We start from the raw sequence: 18,986 nt of genomic DNA, 5'->3' as shown, positions 1-18,986 counted from the left end.
CAGTGGTTTGTAGTTCTCCTTGAAGAGGTCCTTCACATCCCTTGTAAGTTGGATTCCTAGGTATTTAATTCTCTTTGAAGCAATTGTGAATGGGAGTTCACTCATGATTTGGCTCTCTGTTTGTCTGTTATTGGCGTATAATAATGCTTGTGATTTTTGCACATTGATATTGTATCCTGAGACTTTGCTGAAGTTGCTTATCAGGTTAAGGAGATTTTGGGCTGGGACAGTGGGGTTTTCTAGATATACAATCATGTCATCTGCAAACAGGGACAATTTGACTTCCTCTTTTCCTAATTGAATACCCTTTATTTCTTTCTCCTCTCTGATTGCCCTGGCCAGAACTTCCAACACTATGTTGAATAGGAATGGTGAGAGAGGGCATCCCTGTCTTGTGCCAGTTTTCAAAGGGAATGCTTCCAGTTTTTGCCCATTCAGTATGATATTGGCTGTGGGTTTGTCATAGATAGCTCTTATTATTTTGAGATACGTCCCATCAATACCTAATTTGAGAGTTTTTAGCATGAAGGGTTGTTGAATTTTGTCAAAGGCCTTTTCTGTGTCTATGGAAATAATCATGTGGTTTTTGTCTTTGGTTCTGTTTATATGCTGGATTGCATTTATTGATTTGTGTATGTTGAACCGGCCTTGCATCCCAGGGATGAAGCCCACTTGATCATGGTAGATAAGCTTTTTGATGTGCTGCTGGATTCGGTTTGCCAGTATTTTATTGAGGATTTTTGCATCAGTGTTCATCAGGGATACTGGTCTAAAATTCTTTGAATTTAGGGCCAACCCCAAGTTCAGGATGAATTCATCCCAAGACCCATAACTAAGTACATCAGCAAAGATGGTTTTTCTTAGTAAGGTTACATTCTGAGGTCCCAGATAGACATGAATTTTAGGAGAGCACAATTCAACCTACTATACACCCAAGTAATGATTAAGGGAAAATAACTACTTTCAGGTGACAGCCACACTGAGTGACCAATCTTATAAGATGTGTGAACCAGAAGAGGTGACAGAGGGTAAAATCAGAAATTATTTCAGTTGATTTTTGAGGAGGCCAGTTAAACACTCAACAGTATTAGTTTGTCTTAACAAACAGTTAGTGAGGCACAGGCATTTAGGGGAACCTCTGTGAACTGAGAGCCCTGTTGAGCCAGTTACTTTACTTTACAAGTCTGAGTAAGCGATAAAGTTTCTCTCAAAAGAATAGTTGTCACTTCTAAATGTAAAGCTGAGACGATGCTGGAGCCAAGCCAGCTGTGTTCTTGGCTATTTTATTTTCACTGAGTTTTACAAGAGAGATGGACTGGGCTCTTCCTACAGTCAGAGTCCAAGTTGACCCATCCCAAAGTGAAGACTATTAGATTAAAGTCACAAGGCCTTCACTGGCCAGGCATTCAATTTCAATAAGATTCCCGGCAAGCTAATAGCTGCTTGTCAAAAGGAGATTTCCCAAGAGCCTATGACATGCAGGAGAGAAATACAAAACCCCAAGGGGTATACCTTAACACCAAAGGATGAAGGCTGCCTCCCAAGGCCAGATGCTACAGTCCTTAAAATAATTAGTCAGAGAAACTTGTAGCTCAAAGGTGTCACTAAGCTGTGGAGCCCCAAAGGTTTTTATTCTTGACTGAGGGACTCTCTGTGGCATTTATGGAACAAGAATGAATATACAAGCATATAGCTACTACATATTCAGATTGAAATCTACAGCAATAGAACATTGAGTTAGCCTCAAATGACAAGTCATACAATGTCACATTAGCTTCCAATCACTACTGTAGAACTTTCTCAGGCCCCATCAGTTAAATTTGGGTTCCTCTCCCCATGTGGGACAGGCTAAGATAAATATTTGAATGTCTTTCTCCAAAAAACCCATAAAAGTTTGAGTCCTTCTCATTTCTGAAGTTCCCCAGCATACTAAGACAAGTGCACATTGTCTAAAAATCTCTTTAGAGACAAGAAGATATTGGTGCCTCTGCTAATCATCTTTCTACTTAAAGCAGCTGAGGTTAGGTAAAAGGAGAAAGAGATCAGGAGATGTGGGGGGAGAAAGAGGCTCTACACAAGTGAGTAAGGCATATTTGTATTCAGTTTCAAGCAGTATAGAGGCTGCTCACAGATGAACCAAACAAACTTCTAATGTTTTCATTTCACCAAAAGCCTTATAAGAGGCAACAAGGTTGTCATTACTGATTCCATTTATTCAGCTTGGAGAATGCTTTCCCTAAGTAGACATAGCTCACATGGTCTTCTGTCTAGAGCTGCAGGTTTATGCCCATCAGCTGACTAGGGATTGACTCGAATAGCAGTAACTTTTAAAAGCGATGCTGGCGAGGTTATGGAAAAAAAGATCACTCATACACTGTTGGTGGGAGTGTAAATTAGTATAACCATTGTGGAAGGCAGTGTGGCAATTCCTCAAAGACCAAAACCAAAATAGCATTTGACCCAGCAATCCCATTACTGGGTATATACCCAAAGGAATATAAATTGTCCTATTATAAAGACACATGTACATATATGTTCATTGCAGCACGATTCACAATAGCAAAGACATGGAATCATCCTAAATGCTCATCAGTAATAGACTGGATAAAGAAAATGTGGTACATATACTCCATGGAATACTATGCAGCATTAAAAAAGAATGAGATCATGTCCTTTGCAGGGACATGGATGGAGCTGGAGGCCATTATCTTTAGCAAACTAACACAGGAACAGAAAACTAAATACTGCATGCTCTCACTTATAAGTGGGAGCTAAATGATGAGATCACATGGACACCTAGAGGGGAAAAACACACACTGGGGCCTTTTGGAGGGTGGAGGGTGGGAAGAACGGGAGGGTCAGGAAAAATAACTAATGGGTACTAGGCTTAATACTGTGTGATGAAATAATCTGTACAGCAAACCCCATGACACAAGTTTACCTATGCAACAAAACTGCACATGTACCCTTGAGCTTAAAATAGAAGTTCAAAAAGGGGCTAATAAGCACATCGAAAAACTATAAATAAATAAATAAATATAAAAATAAAAGTGTGCATCTTAATCCAAGTCTTTTGCTGCTATGTTGTCATGATAACATCTCTCAAATTGTCACCAATTTTAACATAAGGGATAGGAGCAGTTTGTAGGATAGCAGGTCTGACCACAAGAATTTATCCAGGTCCTTTTGTGTCAGTGTCTTATTTTACAGCATTTCACTTTCATCAGCATTATGAGCCTAATCCAGGGCAGTAAGATCCCAAACACTAGTTAATATCTTATTTAATGATTTCCCAGGGGAGTTGGTCTATCTAAGGGAAATCTTGAATTTTTGCCATCATCTCTGAATGACTAAATTTGGCATGATAGACTGCATGGTGGCACAGTACAACTCTTGCCATTCTTCCTTGGCAGAAAGCAGTGTCTCTATCAATGTCCCTTCATTACAAACTGTCAAAAATGATGAAGGGCATGAGATTTTATACTTCATGCCAGCTAACAAGTTAGGTTGCCACAGTTTGAGAAAAAAAGAACTTGGCACAGCAAGTAGCCAACATATCAACATAGTTTTGCAAGTTCTTTGAACCCCATTTCCGCAGGGTGATTAGAGTAGAGCCAGGTGACTGCTGCATATGCAGTGGTATGCACTATAGGAGAGAATCCTTCATTTCAGGAACCCGAATCTTTTATAGTGAGCAATAAACACACCTGCTCTTTGATACTGAGGGAGACACTACCTCTATCTTCCAAGACTTGCAGAAAATGTGAGTGACTCATAGAGAATTATCTTCTAATACCAACACCCCACCTATACTTTATTTCTTCCCAAAGGTGAAATTTTTTTCATGACTTTTTAAGCAGATGTATATGTAAGTCTGTTTGGGAAATAGCATCTATATTGGGCAAAATGATAGATTATCTTCCAATGTGTCTACACGTTACATGAAGGTATTGAGAAGTGTAACAGGGCAAATTGGAAACTGATTTTTTGATTAGATAATCTGAAACAAGAACAAATGAATGGGGTTCAAGCACAGGGAAGGTGAGGAATGTGGGTGCTGAATTAGCAAGCAAGCCATAGATACTATAGCTTTGTGCAGAGGTAAAGACCTGGGCCCAAATGTGGCAAAAATTACTGAATATAAGCCAAAACATATAGGGTGGAGAAAATACTCTAGCCAAGATATAAGGGAAATAACATGTAGTCATCCTTAGTCACTTGAAAAAAAGATCGTTTCTCTTTTTTAATAAAAATGAAGCTTGCTATCTATAGCTCAGTGATGACCTCTGAATTTGGTTGTAATCAGATCATTTATGAAACACTTCAGCAGCTCAATCTCACCTCCGATAATAACATGAACTTCAAATAATAATATGAAACTCAATAGAGTTTCATATTATTGTACAAAGAACGTATATACATTCAGCATACATATTGTACAAAGAACCTACATAAAACTGTGAGTGTGTGTGTTTCTTTTTGTTTGTTTTGCTTTTGTGAGACAAAGTCTCGCTCTGTCACCAGGCTGGAGTGCAGTGGCATGATCTCGGCTCACTGCAACCTCCACCTCCCAGGTTCAAGTGATTCTCCTGCCTCAGCCTCCCGAGTAGCTGGGATTACAGGTGTGTGCCACCACGCCCGGCTAATTTTTGTATTTTTAGTAGAGACAGGGTTTCACCATGTTGACCAGGCTGATGTCGAACTCCTGACCTCAGGTGATCTGCCCGCGTTGGCCTCCCAAAGTGCTGGGATTACAGGCATTAGCCACCACACCTGGCCCTTTCAAGTTTTCTTTAAAACACACACACTTGGCCGGGCGTGGTGGCTCATGCCTGTAATCTCAGCACTTTGGGAGGCCAAGATGAGCGGATCACGAAGTCAAGAAATCAAGACCATCCTGGCCAACATGGTGAAACCCAGTCTCTACTAAAATTACAAAAATTAGCAGGGTGTGGTGGTGCATGCCTGCAGTCCCAGCTACTCGGAAGGCTGAGGCAGGAGAATCACTTGAATCCAGGAGGCGGAGGTTGCAGTGAGCTGAGATCATGCCACTGCACTCCAGCCTGGTGACAGAGTGAGACTTTGTCTCACAAAAGCAAAACAAACAGAAACACACACACTCACACTTTTATGTAAGTTCTTTGTACAATTTATGATACTGGGAAAATTAATAAAATTAGTTAATATTTTATTTATAAAATGTAAATTAAAATAATATACATATATTAATGAATATTAATGACACATTAGAAGAGGACCTATCATTTTTTGTCTTTGATCCTTCATTCCACCTTATAAAACAGAGTGAATACTATTTTCCTGACATAATGAAACAGATCAAAGATGCCAAAACTCTGATTTTTCTCACTGCTAATCTAATATTCCAATCACTAAATTATGATCCTGGAAAATCAGTTTTATAATCTCACCAGTGTCTGGCAGTGAATTTTTATATACTAATGTGTACATTAAATCATTACATCATTGATCATATACTTATGCATAATTTTTGCATTAGTTCCATGACAGCTGAGTCAAATGTACAAGGACTGTTTAAAAATCTGTTTTACATTAGTGCTTTATGAACCATGAAAATAACAACATAAATATATTTTAAGGGTTGAATAATTCACAACAATTTCACCAGACCACACATGAAACATTTTTCCGCAGTTAAACATATACTTTTATATTACATGAATTTGCAAACATCTTTGTCATAAATTACGAAGTATAGTTTCCTCAAGAATTTAAAAATGAGTGTTTTCTATATATTTTTGAGATTTTATAAAATCTACAAATTCTAAGTCTGAAAATTCCATGCTTAAAATATTTACTTTTAATTGTTGTTTCACTACCCAAATTTTTGATGACTATTTCATGGCAACTCTGTTCATTCAGGTAAAAATCCAAAGAAAAAAATTTAATTGTTCCAGTAAGCTGAATTTGCCTTTTATGTTTTTTAAATTAAAATCCTTATTGCCTTAGAATGTTCTCTCCTAAAGTCATTAATGAAGCTGATGTCACCTTAATTTCTTTAAAGCATTCTTTTCCACTGGGTACGTATGGACATGAAGATGGGGACAATTGACACTGGAACTACTAGTCAGGGAGAGGAGAAGGAGAGACACGGCTGAAAAACTACCTTATTGGGTACTATGTTCACTACCTGGGTGGCAGGATCATTAATTCCCCAATCCTCAGTATCACGCAATACACACATGTAACAAATCTGCATATGTATCCCCTGAATCTAAAATAAAAGTTGAATTAAAAAAAAAGAAGCTGTGAGTTTTTTAAAGGCCTAGAAGGCATTTTAAATTAACCATGAGAATGAGAAGGCTTATTAGAAGAGAAAATTCTAGAAGAGCACACCTGAGGCTTCAATCAACTTTTAGTTTAGAAATGTTTAAAAAACACAAACTTTAAATAATTCATAGATTAAAAATGAATAAATAATGCGATTGTTTAAGAGGAAAAAAAAGAACCCAGAAACAAGTTAACTATAGTTAAAAAGGTTGAACTAGATCTATAAATACCAATATAAATATATCTCTAAAACATAATAGGAACAAAAAGAAAAATACAGAGGATATACAGAAAAATATCACAATAATAATAATAATAATAATAAAGCATGTTTTGGTTATATCTCTGCCTTGTTTTTAAACTTTGAATGGTCTGTTTGGACACACATCATGTAAGCCAGGAAATGAGAGTTTTCAATGGCCAGAAATTAGCCATATTTCTCACAAAGGGAAGAAGCCCCCTAATCCTGCTTCACACACTTTGCACATGCCATTTTTTTCTCCTGAAGCAGACTCCTACCACCTTCTTATTTGAACCAAGGCTTTTGTCACCTCCCCTAAAACTGCTCTTTGAAATGGTCTCTATGTTTCTAGTCCCAATAGTTATTTCACAATCCTTACCTTATTGAAGTTATCAGAAACACTGACACAACTGATCACTCCTTTCTCCTTGTAACATCCTTTCTGTCTTCTGAGACAACTCACTCTCCTGGTCTTTTCCTATTACATGACTTGTTCTAAGTTTCCTTTGCTGGCTTCTCCTCGTCTTCCCAATCTCTACATGTTGAGGTGTCCCAGGACTCAGTGCTGAACCTCTTCTCTATTTACCCTTACTCTTCAGTGATATCACCCAGCTTCATGGCGTTACATACCACATATCTACTGAGAACTTATATGTACATATCCCAAGCCTGGATTTATCACCTCAATGCTGGAATCTTACATGCAACTGCCTACTTGACCCTATACTTTATCTATCACCCTGTACTTGGATGTTAAATAGATTTCCAAACTTAATATGTCCTAAATTGAAATCTTGATATTTGCTTTAAAAACTATTCCTGGCCAGGAGCAGTGGCTCACGCCTGTAATCCCAGCACTTTGGCAGGCCGAGGTGGGCAGATGACGAGGTCAGGAGTTTGGGACCAGCCTGACCAACATAGTGAAACCCCGTCTCTACTAAAATTACAAAAAAATTAGCTGGTCATGGTGGCAGACACCTGTAATCCAAGCTACTTGGGAGGCTGAAACAGGAGAATTGCTTGACCTGGAGAGGCGGAGGTTGCAGTGAGCTGAGATCGTGCCACTGCCCCACTCCAGCTCAGGCGACAGTGTGAGACTCATGTCTCCAAAAAAAAAAAAAAAAAAAAAAAGCCTCTTCCTCCAAAGTTTTCCTCAAATTAGTAAATGAAAATTCAACTGTTCCAATTTCTCAGGCCTTAATCCTTAAGTTATCCTTGACTCCTCTCTTTCACATCCTACTTTTATTTCATTGGCAAATTTTATTCATATTCTCCATTACTAATACTTTCAAGACACCTCTCCCTCTCTGTCTCTCATAGGCAATATTAAATATTCTTCTAACTGGTTTTCCTGGTCACTTCTCTCTTCCAATGGCTTCTTGTCTCATTCATAGTAAAAGAATTCTCCAGATTGTCTACTGGGCCTTTCATGATTTGGTCCCTGACCTCTGTGATCACATGCACTACAATCCCAGTGGTTCATCCTGAGCTTTCCCTGCAGCAATTAAGCTGGACCTTAAATGGAAGAGTGAAATTTCAATGATCAGGTAGGGAAAGGAGGGGCTGCCATTTTAAATAGGTATTCGCACCAATAGGAGAACATTTGAGCAGAGACCCAAGGGAGGTGAAAGAGTTGACCATGTGGCTCTCTGAGACAAAGATGTTTCCACTAAGGGAACAGTGAGTGCATAAACTCTGGGGCAGCAATATGCTTGGCAGGTTGAAGAAATGAGAGGAGTCTTAAGTCCAAAAGGCCAACCTAACAGCCCAGGTGAAAAGTATAGAAGACATTACCTGTTTTGGTGTAAATAGGAATTGAAAAGAAGAGACAAGAAGAAATGATGTAAAAACTAATTATTGCATTAACAAATGTTTTTATCAAGTAACTCCTCTAGGCAAAGCAGTTTCTTAGACATAAGAGATCCAGTTAGACCAAAATGGTGACTGCTTTCACAAAATGTATGGTCTTATATAGAAGACAGATACTGAGTGACTGGCAATTGCTTTTATGTTGTAAGGCAATAAAGAGAGGGGATTTCAAAATGTGATTTGAACTTTGGTGGTAGTTCATGAACATAGTTGTATATGAACTGAAATTCACATAGGACTTCTATGAAAGTTCTTAGAAACTTCTTTATGGATGAGAAGCTCTTCAATAATGATCCCACTGAGAGGGGTTTCTAATTAGACATGTAAAACAGGCAATACACTCAGTTGAAAAGAGGCAGAAGAACACACTGGCAACAAAGACAACTAGCCCTGGGTTTAAATTCTATCTCTGTTACCTAATCTCTCTAATCTTCAGTTTCCTCATCTGAAAGATAATGATAATCATTGTACCATCATTACAAGGCTGTTGTGAAGCTTTAGGTAAATCACCTCACATGATAATTGCAATAAACATTCTATATTTGTAATAGCTAATACGCGTAAAGAGACTTGAACAACTTAAAGACTTTCTGAGACAATACCTACTACTGACGAGGAAGCTCTCATAATATACATCTTACCAAAAATTTCTGTAATAACCTAGTGAATCAGTGCTTGCATAAGGCTTTGTTTTATTTTTGACGGAATGAAATAAAAACCAAATAATTTTTGATCTTTCATTTTATTTATTTGAAAAATCCAATATTCTTCCACCTCACATAAAAATAGAGATGAAAGAATTTATTATATAACTTAGAATTTCCTTAGGTCATTTAAGTGAAAGAAAGTTCAGTGCTGAGAAATATTTGTGACAGCTAGCATTACCCATTCACTGTGATATTCAATATCCTCTACACTAAAAAATGCCAATAGCATTAATGCATGCTCAGTTTTATAGAAAGATGTCTGGTAATAATCTATGGGATCTACTTTTTATACCATGAAATTCCATTATGAGTAAGAAAAGGGCACTATTATCTATTAAAAAATATTTACCAAGATAAAAATCAACGCAATGAGTGCTGAGAGCTGTCCTATGCAGAAAGATAATCACCATCTTCTGAGAGCAAAAAATTGAAATCAGGCAGTTCAGTGGCTTAAAAATACAAGGAGCAGTGAGAATATGGGCCCTGGACAGATAGTAATCACAGATCAACTTGAGTTAAATGCAGGTATTTCGATTAAAGAATCTAAAGATTCTGAGTTTGGGGTCAAGATAACGGATTTAATCCCTCTTGAAAATATATTATATGGCAGAAAAATAATTTTCAAATGAGAAGCAATCAGTAACAGTAAAGATAATTGAAGATGAGTAGGGGAATAAATAGATAAGCTGTATTAAATGAATTTTAAAATTCAGAAAGCAGATATAATCATGGGAAGGACACCACAGCCCAGGGGAATATGCACAGAGCTCCTGATGCAATTGTGGATTTCTCCAATTCCTGAATTTCTTATAGTATATAAAGCTTAAAATTATGATAAACACATAAAGATAAACCTTTTATATTTTCTTATAATATGCTGTATTTTCCAATTAGAAAATTTCTTCTTTCTGTTCAAAATGTGTCCTTCACATGAAAATATCTTTATTTTGAAATCATATTTGAATTATTTGGCAAAATAAAAAACTTCACATTTAAAATAATTCTTACTTCAAACTTTGAGGCCACTTTATATTAATCTGGCTTCCATTTCTTTGTAAGTTACCTATACTTCTTTCACTACTTTTTGTATTCTCTCTTCGTTTGGAATTCTGAAACTTCACCAAGCTCTCTTTGGGTGTGGGCTTTGTTATTAACCCTACCTGACACCAGGTGGACTCTTTGGAACCTTTCCCAGATGAACACAGGAATTTCTGGATCGATTCTTCACATTTCTGAACACTTTTCCCAGACTTTGCACTTTTTTTATCATGCGGCACAGACTAGAAACTTGCCCAGGCTTGCTTTTCTGAGTCACTAATTCGGTCTTTCCCTGTGCTTATTCTCCTAGTACTAAATCGATCTAATGATGATTTATTTTTAATTGAAGCAATCACATTTTAAATTTTAGTATTCTTTCCTCAAAGCAAGTTTTGGTTTCTTTTCTTGCTTTATGAATGTGGTATTCTGTTATGCTTCTCTACTGATGTTCATTTGACTTATTTTAATATATTCTGTTTCCTTTACTAACTCTGTTCATTGAAATATGTTCTCTGTCAGCATTAACAATTCTTAGTTTTCTGTTTGTTTTTGTAAAACAATTCAGTAAATAAGGTCTACACTTGAATGCTTTTTGTGGCTAAGATGTATTTCTTAAATTCATAACCCCAGTTGTATTAGACTGGAAATGAATACAGATCTAATTATAGAAGTCCTCCAGTGATTGCACTTGAGAAGTCCAAGTGGACGTGTTGTTTCTGAGGGTGGCCTCTTGGTAAACCAAAAGTAGTTATTTAGAGCAGTAATCCTCAAACTTAAAAGTTTCAAGGTAGATTCCGAGGTCAAGAGATAGAGACCATCCTGGCCAACATAGTGAAATCCAGTCTCTACTAAAAATACAAAAAGATTACCTGGGCATGGTGGCTCACAACTGTAATCTCAGCACTTAGGGAGGCTGAGGCAGGTGGCTCACAAGGTCAGGAGATCGAGACTATCCTGGCTGGTGTGGTGAAACCCTGTCTCTACTAAAAATACAAAAAATTAGCTGGTTGTAGTGGCAGGCACCTGTAATCCCAGCTACTCCGGAGGCTGAGGCAGGAGAATCACTTGAACCTGGAAGGTGGAGGTTGCAGTAAGCCAAGACCACACCACTGCACTCCAGCCTGGTGACAGAGCAAGACTCTGGGAAAAAAAAAAAAAAAGTTTCAATGCTCAGGCCATCCTCAAATTATTAAATCAGAATTTTGAGAGGTGGGATGTGGAGTTTATTTTTTCAAATTCCACGGTTTATTCCAATGTGTGGCCAAGTATGAGAACCACTCCATTACAGCACTTCTGTTTTTCTAGTGCCACACGTGCTGCAGAAACCCTCCTGCCAGAGCTCTCCTTTCGATAGGCTATTCTTAGCTTTGTGCCAATGCAGGCATCAGACATCCTTAGAAGAGTAAACTGACTCGCCTCTTTCATCCTATTTAGTTACTTTTTTCCAGTTTTATGGTCTCTAACCTTGGGATTGTCCCAAAAGTCAGCTGGGAAATCTCCCTTGTTTTGCTGCTGCCTGTAATTAGAGACTTCAACACTCCACTCTCAGCATTGCACAGATCATCTAATCAGAAAACCAACAAAGAAACATTGGATTGAAACTTCACTTTAGACCATATGGACCTAACAGACATCTCTACAGAACATTTTATCCAACAGCTGCAGAATACACGTTCTTATCAGCACATGGAACATTCTCCAGAATAAACCATATGTTAGGGCACAAAACAAGTCTCAACAAATGTTTAAAAATCAAAGTCATACCAAGTATCTTCTAAGACCACAATGGAATAAAACTAGAAATCAATAACAAGATGAACTTTAGAAACCATATCAATGCATGGAAATTAAACAACATGCTCCTGAACAACCACTGGATCAAGGAAGAAATTCAAAAGCAAATCAAAAAAATTCTTGAAACAAATGAAAATGGAAACACAAAATACCAAAACCTATGGGATACAGAAACAGCAGTGTGAAGAAAGAGGATTATAGCAATAAATGCCTACATCAAAGAAAGTACACAGATTTTAAATAAACAATCTAATGATGCATCTAAAGGAAATAGAAAAGCAAGAACAAGCTAAGCCCAAAATTAAGTAGAAAAGAAATAATAAAAATCAGAACAGAACTAGATGAAATAGAGACTAAAAAATACAAAGCATCAAAAAATATAGTTTTGTGAAAAGATAAACAAAATTAATAAACAGCTAGCTAGATAAACCAAGAAAAAAAGAGAAGACCCAAATAAACAAAATCAGAAACAAAAAAGAGACATAACAACAGATACCACAGAAATGTATAAGGCCACCAGAGACTATTATGAACAACTATAGACTAACTAACTGGAAAACCTAGAGGAAATGGATAAATTCCTGGACACATACAACCGACCAAGACTCAATCAGGAAAAAATATAAACCCAAACAGACTAATAATGAGTAATAAGATTGATGAATAAGTAACAAAAAGTCTCACAACAAAGGAAAGCCCATGACCGAATGGCTTCACTGCCAAATTCTACCAAACTTAAAAAGAACTAATAACAATTCATTTCAAACTATTCCAAAAATTTGAAAATGGGGGAACTCTAATTCATTCTATGAAGGCAGCACTATCCTGACACCAAAACTAGACAAGTATATGACAAAAAAAAAAAACAAAAAACTACAGCCCAGTATCCCCGATGAACATAGATGCAAAGTGTTCTCAGCCTTGTTGGGTCTTAACATCAATTGGTTACCATCAACCTTTTGTTATACAGAAATTCTGCACTATTGTGATCTATTAGTAATACTACCTTCGAGTCGCCAATGCTGCTATGAATTCATGTTATCTTCTTTCATTTTATTGTGACAGGAAGAAATCCTATTCCACCAAGATCTAGAAATAATCAAGTTTGTGTTCATTCTTCTTCAATTTAACAAGTAGACACCGAGTCCCTGGTCTATGTCCTAAGTTCAAAGAAGAGATCAAAAGTACAGATCCAGCCTCATTTATGTTTTTACAATCTAATGTATTTTTTATAGTAGTAAGTCCCCACCTCCAGCAAATCAGAAGCAATCTAAATATTTAACAATATATTATTGGTTCAATGATGGGTGCTATCAATGCCTAAGTGGAAGGTTTGGTGAAGGGTTTTAAGTAATTTCTATTGGTTAGCTGCAGGCAAAAGTATTTTTCTTTCTTCAGTAGCTAGCCATCCTGAGGGGAGGAAAGTATGTCCTCGTGAGGTTCCCTATGCTATTTCTCCTGCTGAGTACTGGGGCTTGGTTTCCCAGAGGGGATTACCCTATACTAGGGGTCCTTCTATAAGAATTTCTAATGGAGGGTCCTGCCTTGCAGTTCTTTTGGCTTCAGTATCCGCTTGGCTGCTGCCTTCTATTTCCCTTTCCTTTTGGATGACCCCGGCAGTATAAGACTGCCACCTCTTTAGGTTTCTGTATAGCCAGTAATAATTTCCTAAAGGCTTCCTGATGTTTGATAGGTGGTCCCTCAGAAGTTAGGAACTCCCTTTCTCTCCATATTGCTGCATGGGCACGGAGGACTAGGTAAGCATACTTAGAGTCTGTATATATATTTACCCTTTTTCCTTCTCCTAATTCTAGTGCCTGAGTGAGGGCTATTAGTTCTGCCAGCTAAGCGCTAGTTCCTGGAGTGAGGGGATTACTTTTGAGTATTCCATTATCACTGACCACCGCATACCCCGCTTTTCAAAGTCCTTTTTCTACAAAGGAACTTCCATCAGTAGACAAGTTGAGGTCAGGATCAGTCAAGGGAACCTCTAAAAGGTCCCCTTGAGCAGCATAGGTTTGAGCAATTACTTGTTGACAGTTATGTTCTATCTTTTCTTCGCTGTCTGGAAGAAATGTGGCTGGGTTAAGAGTTGCACAAGTGCGCAGTCACAGCACTAGCCCTTCAAGTAATAGAGCCTGATATTTAAGTAAACCATTGTCTGATAACCACAAGTCTCCTTTAGCAGTGAGTATGCCATTCACATCATGAGATGTCCACACAGTAAGATCTCTTCCCTGTATTATTTTAACTGCTTCAGATACTAAGACTGCTACTGCCGCCACTACCCATAAACAATGAGGCCAACCCTTTGCCACTACATCAATTTCCTTACTCAGGTATGCCACAGGTTGCAAGCTCATCCCTCAGACTTGTGTAAGGACTCCTAGAGCTATTCCTGTTTTTTCTGTGACATATAAAGAAAAGTCTTGCCCCGTTGGCAAGCTTAACACTGGGGCTTGGGTTAGGGCCCTCTTTAGGGCCTGGAAAGCCGCTTCTGCTTCAGGTGTCCATCTTACTAAATGGGTATGGGCTTTCTGAGTTTCCTTAATTAGTGTATATAATGGTCTGGCTATTTCACTGTACCTGGGAATCCATATTCGGCAGAAACCTTTTATGCCAAGGAACCCTCTTAGTTGCTTTAGGGTTTGGGGATGAGGATTAGCCAGTATAGGCTCGATACGTTCCTCACTGAGGGCCCTGGTGCCTTTGGATAATTTTAGCCCTAAGTATTTAACCTGCTGTGAGCAGAGCTGAGCCTTTGGTTTGGAAACCTTGTAGCCACAGGTAGCGAGGAAATTTAAGAGCGCTTGGGTGGCTTGATGGCACAAGGTTTCTGAACAGGTGGATAAAAGTAAATAATCCACGTACCGAAGGACAAGAGTGTCCAGGTATGAGAATTGGTTCAAGTCTTGGGCTAATGCCTGGCCAAATAGATGGGGGCTATCCCTGAACCCTTGGGGTAAAACAGTCTAGGTAAGTTGAGACACTGGGTTCGAAGGATCTTCAAAGGCAAACAACAATTAAGAGTCAAGATGTACAAGGATGCAGAAAAAGGCATCCTTAAGGTCCAGGACTGTAAACCACTCTGCTTCCTCTGGTATTTGAGAAAGCACAGTATAAGGGTTAGGTACAGCTGGGTATAGAGGAACAACAGCCTCATTGATAATCCTGAGATCTTGCACTAACCTCCTCTGTCTGTTGGGTTTCTGTACTCCTAAAATTGGAGTCTTGCAGGGGCTATTGCATGGTTTTACTAGGCCTTGGGCTTTTAGGTCCTTAACAATCTTTTGGAGTCCTTGTTGGGCCTCGGGTCTAACGGGGTACTGCCTTTGGTAGGGAAAAGAGGCGGAATCCTTTAGGTTAACTTGAACAGGATGGGCATTCTTTGCTCGTCCATATTGTCCTTCTGTTGCCCGGACTTCAGGATTAATTCCTTCCTCAAGCAGGGGACAACAAACGAGTGTTCCTTCTCCTACGTTCAGGTGTATAATGGCTCCTGCTTTTGCTAGAATGTCTCTCCCTAACAAAGGAGTGGGGCTTTCAGGCATAATTAGAAAAGCATGTGAAAAGAGTAAAGCTCACCAGTCACAACTTAGTGGCTGGGAGAAGTATCTAGTGACTGGCTGTACTAGGACACCTTGGATAGTGACAGATCTGGAGGACAGTTGTCTGGGACAGGAAAGTAAGACTGAGAAGGCTGCACCAGTGTCCCAGAGACAGTTAACCTCCTGGCCCTCAATGGTCAAGCATACCCGGGGCTCTGTGAGGGTGATGGCATGGGCTGGCTCTTGCCCCGGGCACCCTCAGTCCTGCTGCTTGATCATCTGGTTAGTGGCATCTGACTCAGAGGACCTTCATCCCCTGGAGCAGTGGGCCTTCCAGTGATTATGTTGACATAAGGGGCATGGACGAGGTGGTGGTTTATTTCTACTTGGACAATCTTTTTTAAAGTGTCCTTGTAGACTACACTGGAAGCAAGCCCTATTAGGCATTTGATTTGCCCAGCTTTTCCCTTTTCCAGAGCCTCCAAAGTCCACTTGCCTGAGGGCCATGACTAAAGCGGTGGCCTTTTTTTTTATTCCATTTGTCCTGTTCCACCTGCTCCTCCTGATCTCTATTATAAAAAACCGAGGTTGCCAAGTTCAATAGGGTTTCTAAGTTTTGCTCCGGGCCTAAGGTGGATTTTGAAGTTTTTTCCTAATGTGTGCAGCTGACTGAGTGATAAACTTATCTTTTAAGATTAGTTGGCCTTCAATAGAGTCAGGTGACAGGGAGGTATGCTTCCTCAATGCCTCCCTTAGTCTCTCCAGAAAGGCAGAAGGATTCTCTTCCTTTCCCTGTGTTATAGTGGACATCATTGAATAATTCATAGGCTTCTTCCTAGTTTTCCTTAGTCCTTCTAGCACACAAGTTAGCAAATGTCTGTGGCACCAATCTCTATGTTCTGATTCTGTGTCCCAATGAGGGTCTACACTGGGAACTGCCTGCTGGCCTGTGGGGAATTGTTCTCTTTCCTCTCATCATCCTATCATTGACCTGACTGAGATACCAGAGATCGCCAAACTCTCGGGCTGCAGTTATGGCGGCACTTCTCTCATTTGGGGTTAGTGTCTGATTTAGCAGTAACATTATATCTCTCCATGTCAGATCAAAGGATTGTCCTAACCCCTGTAAAACATCAATATAGCCATCAGGGTTATCTGAGAATTTACCTAGGTCTATTTTAATTTGCTTTAAGTCTGAGAGAGAAAAAGGTACATGCGCTCTGGTTGGGCCGAATTCTCCTCCTCCCACTGCTTGGAGGGGGCATAATCGGGGAATATTGGCACTCTTTGGTTCATTGTTTACCCCTTTGTCTATCTCCTTTTGGACCATTTGGGTTGAAAGGGGGTCCTTATTAGTTGGAGAAGGAGTTGGGGGGATGCTGGGGTAGGCAGGTAGACTCTGAGGGCTTCCTGTAGGGCATAAATCACACTTTTTACATAATTGCCAGTTGTCTCTTAATGAAAAGAAAAGTTTGTACATATGGCCCTTCACCCCATTTGCTTTCTTTTCTACAAAAGAGGTCTAGCTGTAAGATGGTGTTATAATTTATACTTCCCTCAGGAGGCCAGGTTGCCCCCCCTTGAAGAGGATATCATGGCCAGGCAGTACTGCAGAAGAATATAAGTTGTTTCTTTCTTAGTGTCTGAGGGTCAAATTGGTCCCAATTCTCCAGAATACATCTTAGGGGCATTTTTGCCTGGGGGTAGGGGGAGCATTTCCCATCTGAAAAAAGAATATAGTGATGCCAGCACCCCTAGTCATCTTCCAATGAGCATTAGTCTTAGAGCGTCCTCTAAGGGCCTAATGTTTATTCTTTTCCGAGGTGTGCAACCACCCATGGACCTCTGCTTATCAGATTAGTTATGCTCACTGATGTAGCAGTCCTGCACCCCTTTTCCTGCCTTTCTTGACCACAGAGAAAGGGGCCTGGGCTGCTGGATTCTACTGGTCATTTACCAGAGTGCCCAACATTGCCTTTGCGCTCAGAGGTGAGTTCCTTTCCAGGGTGCGTAACCACCCATGGACCTCTGCTTATCGGATTAGTTACACTCACCGATGTAGCAGTCCTGCACCTCTTTTCCCGCCTTTCTTGACCACAAAGAAAGGGGTCCAGGCTGCTGGATTCTAGTGGTCCTTTACCAGTGTGCCCAACATTGCCTTTGTGCTCAGGGTTGAGTCCTAGAGTGGGGTTGGGTTCCTGAGTATGTCATAACAACCCAGCCGCCCCAACAAGATGCATTCCCATAAAAGCAGTTATTATACAAATTCATTTCAGAGAGGGTGTAGGTAACCTTTGAGTCAGGGTTGAGATAGTCTTTTGATTCTGGAAGGCGTGGCTGAATGCAAACAGCTCACATGTTTGAAGAGACCAATTGTTAGGCAATTTTTCTAACTCTGCTTCCACAAGAGTCTCCGTATCAATTATTATTATTATTATTTTTTTTTTTTTTTTGGAGACGGAGTCTCGCTCTGTCGCCCAGGCTGGAGTGCAGTGGTGCAATCTCGGCTCACTGCAAGCTCCGCCTCCCGGGTTCACGCCATTCTCCTGCCTCAGCCTCTCTGAGTAGCTGGGACTACAGGCGCCCGCCACCACGCCTGGCTAATTTTTTGGTATTTTTAGTAGAGACGGGGTTTCACCGTGGTCTCGATCTCCTGACCTCGTGATCCACCCGCCTTGGCCTCCCAAAGTGCTGGGATTACAAGCGTGAGTCACCGCGCCCGGCCTCCGTATCACTTATTGAATTGAAAACAATTGTGGTTTTTTCCTCAATCACCTGGGAGGAACCATCTATCTTCCTGTCCTGAAGGGAATTCCTCCGAGGTCTGGTCGGACCTTTGTATGGTAATTAAGATTTAAATCCCCTGTTAGGAAATCTGCTGGGTTAAGGGAATTATCAGTGGTCAGTGGTTGGTGTTAAATTACCTTTCTTTTTTTTTTTTTTAACAGAATAGCCCCATATTTTAAGATTTTTGAGTAAGCAACCTTTTTGCTTTTTTGACTTAGGATAGTTCTGAACCGGTGAGGTGTGCTCACAATGACGTTTCTTCTAAAGCCTAATTTTCTACTTTCTTCTGTTAGCAAAGCAGTTGCTGCTACAGATTGAATGCATTTGGGCCACCCGCAGGTTCCTGGGTTAAGGATTTTTGATAGGAAGGCTACTGGTTGTCAGTGGCCTCAGTGCTTTTGGGCTATGCCCTTATTTACACTGACAACAAAGTGGTATTGGAGAGTTATAAGGTCATGGAGAAGACTTTCAATTATCAATTATAGGTTTTAAATTTACCCTGGCTTTTAAAGGAATAGGGCACACTGGTTTTGGTTTTTGTTTTTGTGGTATTTCTATCTTTCTCTTTTTTCTTTGACTCCGTCTCTGTCTCTCCCCTTCGTCTCCCTCTCTCTCTCTCTCCTCCATCTCTCTCTCTCTCTCCTCTGTCTCTCTCTCTCTCCTCCATCTCTCTCTCCTCCTCTTAGCCATTAC

The sequence above is a fragment of the Hylobates moloch genome, unplaced genomic scaffold (genome assembly GCF_009828535.3).
Source record: "Hylobates moloch isolate HMO894 unplaced genomic scaffold, HMol_V3 SCAFFOLD_3, whole genome shotgun sequence".
Taxonomy (NCBI): domain Eukaryota; kingdom Metazoa; phylum Chordata; class Mammalia; order Primates; family Hylobatidae; genus Hylobates; species Hylobates moloch.
The sequence above is the reverse complement of the archived record's forward strand: the minus strand, read 5'-3'. Positions refer to the sequence as shown.